Consider the following 6,596-nt stretch of genomic DNA (forward strand, 5'->3'; position numbering starts at 1 on the left):
CAAGGGTGAAAGAGGGGCTCTCCCCCTCCCTCATCATGGAGCAGAAATAGTTATCAGGAATGCAAAAACTTCTATGAGTGCTGATTCACAGGCCAGAGAGATGAGATCTGTCCAGAGTCACTCAGCTACTTCAGGGCAGCAGTGGACTAGGATCAAGGCCTTATGTCTCTGGGTTTACTGCTCCTCTGGGGCTCAGACATTCTCCAGGGGCACCTCTGGGTAGTCCCGGCCCAGGTTTGCCTATTACAAACCTGGGGCGGGGGGTCTCTCCCTCTGCTTTTCTTCTGCTCCTATCCACTGGAGCTGTGGCCAGCCCTGAGAGTTGTGACCACACAAATGACAACTCTGATCATTTCTTTATTTTTCCCCTGGCCAACCTCTCCCTCCACCCCAGCTTCTTGGGTTCTCATGATTTTGTTCCGGATGGTCCCTGTGGCTGACCTCAGTGAGTTCAGGGTAGGTCTGGCCCATAAACAGACTCCAGCCCCATGCTGCGCTCAGGGGGTGCTCTCCCAGGCCTGGATCCTCCCCTCCTTTTTCCTGCTTTTCCCACAGTCTGCCAGACAGCGCTTTCATGATGCTGTTGTGTGCATTCCTTGAGACCAAGATCCTGGCTTTGACAGCCCTCCTCCTGTTTCTGACCTATAGAACGCAGGTGAGTGAGTGAAGGCCTGGAGTTACTTGGGGACCAAGGGAGCAGGGGAAAGTTTCTCTCCTGGGAGAGAGGCACTGCAGGACAGAAGCAGCCAGGAGTCACACAGGTGGCATTGTATCAATTATAACTAATCCCAATTTAAATATTCTTTACTTCGCCTGTTTCTGCACATGCATTTGGTGGATTTAAGCCAACATCTTCTTTGACATTCAAATTCATGTCCTTGGGTCATGTCCACCCACAGTAGCTGGGTTGTCCAGGTTTGAGGCCAGCCTCAGGTGTCCTCCCTTAACCCTCAGGTGTGCACACAGAGGTACGAGACACACGTGTGCATACACATTGGCATTCATTCCTTCTATCAGAGACCAGATCTACCTACCCTAAAGTCCCCTCTAAGGGTCCACCTAACCCTTGAGTGCTTAGCTCACACTCCAGAGCTCCCACTTCAGGACTTGGGGAGAAGGTGAGGACCTGATGAAGAGAGACTTCAGGAATGGAAAGGGGATGGGGCCGGAAGTGGGTCAGATGAAAGAGGTGTGGAACAGCCAATGAGTCTGCTTCTGAATCTCCTTCCCCACTTCTCAGGTCTCCACCAGTACAATGGGAGGAGCAGCAAAGACTGCCCCCAGCCCTAAGACCCCAGGGCCCTTGGGCATTCCCTGCTGAGCCTGGAGTCCCCCCATCTCCTCCTGCTCCTTCAGGACCACTGCGATCTGGGGCCTCCGAGAAAAGGTGTTCTTGTGCCTCTCTGGAAGACACTTCCCAGCACCTGAATCTACCGCGGTGGTGGCACCTCTCATCCCAGAGCTAAGGACCACCATGTTGCCTTCCCTGATGCCATATCCAAAAAGTGGGGACCCACCACATGGGAACTCTCTCTGTGCATCCAGGCCACCCCTCTCCTACCCTGTGGACCAAACCCAACTGGTAGGCATCCTCCCCCTACTCTGTGCCTCTCCTTTCATTCTCCAGGGTTTCCTGTTTCTCTTTGAAGCTCACAATTCAGCTGGTCTCCCAGTCACCAATACCCATTGCAGTTAGCTTTGGTTCCTCTTCCTCCCCATAAGGGAAATATCCTTTGTTCATACCATCTACAAATGTGATATTTGATATTTCCAAAAATGACACAAATTTTAAAAGTATGTGACAATGAAGGAAAATTTTTCCATTCTATATGCCAGATAAAAGAGTTAACAGCTTTAGGACTAAAATCTTTTTCTCTTAAATAAATAAGTATCAGACAAATGTTTCCATTTTAAAAAGGGCTAAGGATAGGAACAAGTCAATTGTTACAGAAAAAAGAACAAATAATACATATGAACCTATGTCTGAAATGGCTGATGATCAGAGAGATGAGAAATGAAGTGAGACCCCACGCTTTCCCTATCAGTTCAAAGAAGATTAAAATAAATGGTAATCATATTCTGTGCTGGAGAGGTGTAGGGAAAAGGGAATTCTCATGAATTGTTGGAAGTACATAATTGATAGCCTCTTCCTGGAGGGGCAATGTGGTGATGAATTAAAAGGCAGAAAAAGTAATTTATTCATCCATTCCACTGTTCATGAATGTTTGGGTTCTTTCTCCTTTTGGCTTTTGTGAATACAGCTGCTATGAACAGTCAAAAAAAAAAAGGCAGAAAAAGGAAAACAAAAGAAACACTGGCTTGTGAAGCAGCAGTTCTAAACAATTTTCTAAGTACTTTGACATGTGTAGTGATTGCTATTGTTTAAAAAGGAAAATAGTGGTGTGTCCACTATATGCTGGTTTTAAAAAGTATGCCAACAATACCTGAGTTAAAAAAATAACAAAAATAAAAAGGCAAGTAATTGTACAAGACTCAAAAATCCAAAGCAGTCTTGTGCTCTACCACTCTCTGTCCCAGCTCCCATTCTTTTGAAGGAATCCACATCTTTTATCTACCAATTCTTATATTTACTTCTATATTTGTGGAAGTGAAGAAACAAAGCTTATACTGCTCTTCGTTCATTTTCCAGTTTTTTTTTCATTTTCCAGTTTTTGATATTAGCCGCTAATTTCCACTAATGAGGATGAAAATTGGATCACTTAACCCATCACTTTCCTACCCACCCCCATATGCTCTCTCCCCAAACCACAATATAGTCAAATCACAACTGTCCATAAGAAGGATATTCAGATTTCACATTTTGGAACCCTGTAGATACTTGTTTTTTAGCTTAGCCATGGAATGAATGTATTATGATTATGTTTTCTTTTAAGTATAATTTTTAAAAAAAGATTTTATTTATTTACTCATGAGAGACACAGAGAGAGGCAGAGACATAGGCAGAGGGAGAAGCAGTCTCCCGCAGAGAGCCCGACGCAGGATTGGGTCCCCGGACCGGGATCACGCCCTGAGCTGAAAGGCAGCCCCACAGCTGCTGAGCCACCCAGGCGTCCCTCTTTTCAGTGTCATTTTTATCACCCCCCAGCTTACCTTATTTTCATTTGTTTTCTTTCCTACCTATTCACCGTTAATTCATTTGTAAACTCTCTATCAAGAATGTAGATTTCATCTGAGAAGTTTAAACACATGAAGTCACACGTTAGATTAGTTCCCTTGAGATGCCCCTGACCTACTGGTTGTCCTCCTGCTGCACTGGCTTCCCGTAAGCCCGGACCCACAACCTCCTGTGATTTCTACTCACCATCTTCTTGAGCACTCTCTTGGCTTGCTCTCCTGAATTTCCTATCTTTCTGTTTCTGAGTTTAATTGGAACATTCCTTCCAATATCTTCCCTTTCTTTTGAGAAGCCCAATGCCATTTACATTTCTAATCCACTAATGAGGATTTTTTTTTCTCTTTTTCTCTGATGCTTTTAGGATCATTTCTCCTCCTTCCTCTCATCCTTTACCACATTCTAAAATTCCATGCTGATGTGTATTAATGCAGATCTTTTACCATTTATTTTACTGAGCACCAGTGGGCCTCTTCAGTCTGGAAAAATCATATCCTTAATTTTGAGGTGCATTTTCTTCATTTCTTTTATAATCTTTCTTCCATTTTCTGTTGTTTTTTTCTCCCTTTTTATGAAATTTCTATTACACAAATGTTAGCTTTTATAGGCATATTCTCCAAATCTCTCATTATTTTGCCCTTTTACTTTTCGTCTTTCTTGTTTACATTTTTTATTGAGGTTGACATTTAAACATTTTTTTTAAGTTTTATTCATTCATTTGACAGAGAGAGCACACAAGCAGGGGGAGCGGCAGGTAGAGGGAGAGGGAGAAGCCGGCCCCTCCCCTGAGCAGGAAGCTGAATGTGGGGCTTGAGCCCAGGGCCCTGGGATCATGACCTGAGCCAAAGGCAGACACTCAACAGACTGAGCCACACAAGAGCCCTGAGGTTGACATTATTAATTACAATTTTATGTACAGTGAAATGCACGGATCTGAAGTGTATAATTTGATGAGTTTTGACAATTGCATGGGACCCGCTTCCATATCAATATATAGAACATATTCATCATCACTGCCAAAGGCAAGCATCACTCTGATTTCTTTCACGTAGATAACCTTTGTCTCTTCTAGAGTTCCTTATAAGCAAAATAATAGAGTATGTACTCTTTTGTGTCTGGCATTTTCACTCACTACAGTCTTGCTGAGGTTCATCCATGTTACTGCATCCATGTTACTGCACATTAATTTCTTTCTGTTCGTAAATCATAAGAATGTAGAATAGACTGCCTTTGTTTATCTACTTACCTGTTGACATTTGAGTTACTTGGCTATTATGAATCACACTGCTGTGGTCATTCTTGAACAAGTCTTTTTATGGACATCCATTGTAATAGTTTGCAGGGCTACCAGAATGTTCCCTAACAACAAATTGTTTTCTCACAGTTCTGGAAGCTAGAAGTCTGAGGTCAGGGTATGCGTAGGGTTGGTTTCTTGAGGACTCTCTCCTTGGTTTGTAAATAGCTGTCTTCTTCAGCCTGTGTCTTCACATGGTTCTTCATCTGCACTTATCTGGGTCCTCATCTCTTCTTATAAGGACACCAGTCATATTAGATTATGGTCCATCCTAATGACCTCAATTTACTTGCTTCTTTAAATATCCTAACTCCAAATACAGTTATATTCTGAAGTACAAGGGGTTAGAATTCAAACATGAGTTTGGGGGGACTCAATTCAGCCATGACATGTATTTTCCTTTCTTTAGGTTAAATACATAGACATGGAATTGCTGGGTGATAGAGTAAGAGTATGTTTGACTTTATGAGGAACTGCCAGACAAATTTCCAAGTTACCATTTTTATACCAAACAATATGTGAAAGTTTCTTGTTCCTTTATGTCCTTGCCAACATTTGATATTGACAGTCTTTTTAATTCTCCCTATTCTAATAGATGCATAGAGAAGTCTCATTGTAGTTTGAATTTGCATTTCCCTGATGAGTGATGATGATGAGTATGTCCCCTGTACTTACCAGCCACTACCATATCCTCAGGAAGTGCTTATTCCAGCTTCTGCCTATTTTTTTTTTTTGGATCATTTTTCTTTCTAGTATTGGGTTCTAGGAATCCTTAAATATTTTGGATATAAATCTTTTTCCGATCTTTGAATTACACATATTTTGTCTCAGTCTGTAGCTAGCCTATTTATTTTCCTAATGGTGTCTTGGAGGAACATTTTTAATTTTGATGAAGTCCAATTTCTTTCTTTCTTTCTTTCTTTCTTTCTTTCTTTCTTTCTTTCTTTCTTCCTTCCTTCCTTCCTTCCTTCCTTCCTTCCTTCCTTTCTTTCTTTCTTTCTTTCTTTCTTTCTTTTCTTTCTTTTTTTAATGTTGAATGTTTTCTAAGTCCTAAGAATCTTTGACCACTCTAGTGTTATAACAGCATTTGTAAATGTTTTTCTTCTAGAAGCTTTACAGTTTAGCCTTTATTTTTAGATATATAATCAATGGCTACTTAATTTTTGTGTATTGAGGTTCATTTATTTCCAGGTGGTTATCCAGTTGTTTCAGCATATTTGTTGAAAAGATTTTCTTTCTCCACTGAGTTACTTTACCACCTTCATAAAATATCACCTAAATATATAAAGTAGATCTGTTTCTAAACTGTCAATTCCATTCCACAGATCTATTTATTTATTTTTTGGCTAATATGATATTCTTTTAATTACTGTTGCTTTATAGTAAGTTTTAGAATCAAGTAGTGCAAGTCCTTCAAGTTTTTCTTTTCACTATTTTTTTCCTGGTTATTCTAAGTCCTTTACTTTTCCATAGAATTTTAGAATCAGCTTATCAATTTCTATAGGAAAATTCTTTTTCAGGCATTGTGTTGAACTTATAGATCAACATTAGGAGAATGGGCTCCTTAACAGCATTGTGTCCTCCAATCCATGAATATAGTATGTCTCTTCATTTATTTGGTTTCTTGGGTTAGTGCTTCATATTTCTCTGTTAATTTTCATCTTTTTTTGTTCTTTGGTTCTTTCCCAAGCATTTTGTCAGTATTATCTGCCAATTCTATTGAAATATTCTTATTTCTATTAGATGTCTAATTGCAAAAGATACTATTTTTGTTCTTAGAAGAGCCTCTTTGTCTAGTATTCTGTTCTAGTTTCATGGATGTCTTCTCTTTTCTTTCTAAAGATATGAGTGAAGACTTTTAAATTGCTTAATTTAAGCCCCTGTGTTATCTATTTTCCTCATGTTCCTTTGTATATGTTTACATTTTTGTGCTATATATTAGAGGATTTCTTTATTTCTACTTATTATTTATATTTTTCTGTACATTTGCAAATTTTTAAAGATGAAAAGTTAGAGAGGAAAGACTGCAGCATAAAAGTGGTAAGGAATTCTGTGTGTGCGTGGTTTTCTGAATGTTGGATTATACTCTGGAATAGAGTTTCTCAGCTTTGGCATGATCAACATTTTGGGCCAGATAATTCTTTGTTCAGGAGGCTTTCCCATGCATTG

General features: G+C 40.1%; 1 long non-coding RNA gene across 1 annotated transcript; it reads right to left on the reverse strand.

Moving 5' to 3' along the window:
* Positions 1-337: 337 nt before the first annotated feature.
* On the reverse strand, positions 338-4,508 carry LOC144316886 (uncharacterized). The gene is made up of 2 exons (XR_013382718.1): positions 4,380-4,508; positions 338-642 (listed from the first exon to the last, which is right to left on the reverse strand). It is a non-coding gene; the product is annotated as an uncharacterized LOC144316886 (long non-coding RNA).
* Positions 4,509-6,596: the final 2,088 nt, after the last annotated feature.

This window comes from Canis aureus, chromosome 7 (genome assembly GCF_053574225.1).
Source record: "Canis aureus isolate CA01 chromosome 7, VMU_Caureus_v.1.0, whole genome shotgun sequence".
Taxonomy (NCBI): domain Eukaryota; kingdom Metazoa; phylum Chordata; class Mammalia; order Carnivora; family Canidae; genus Canis; species Canis aureus.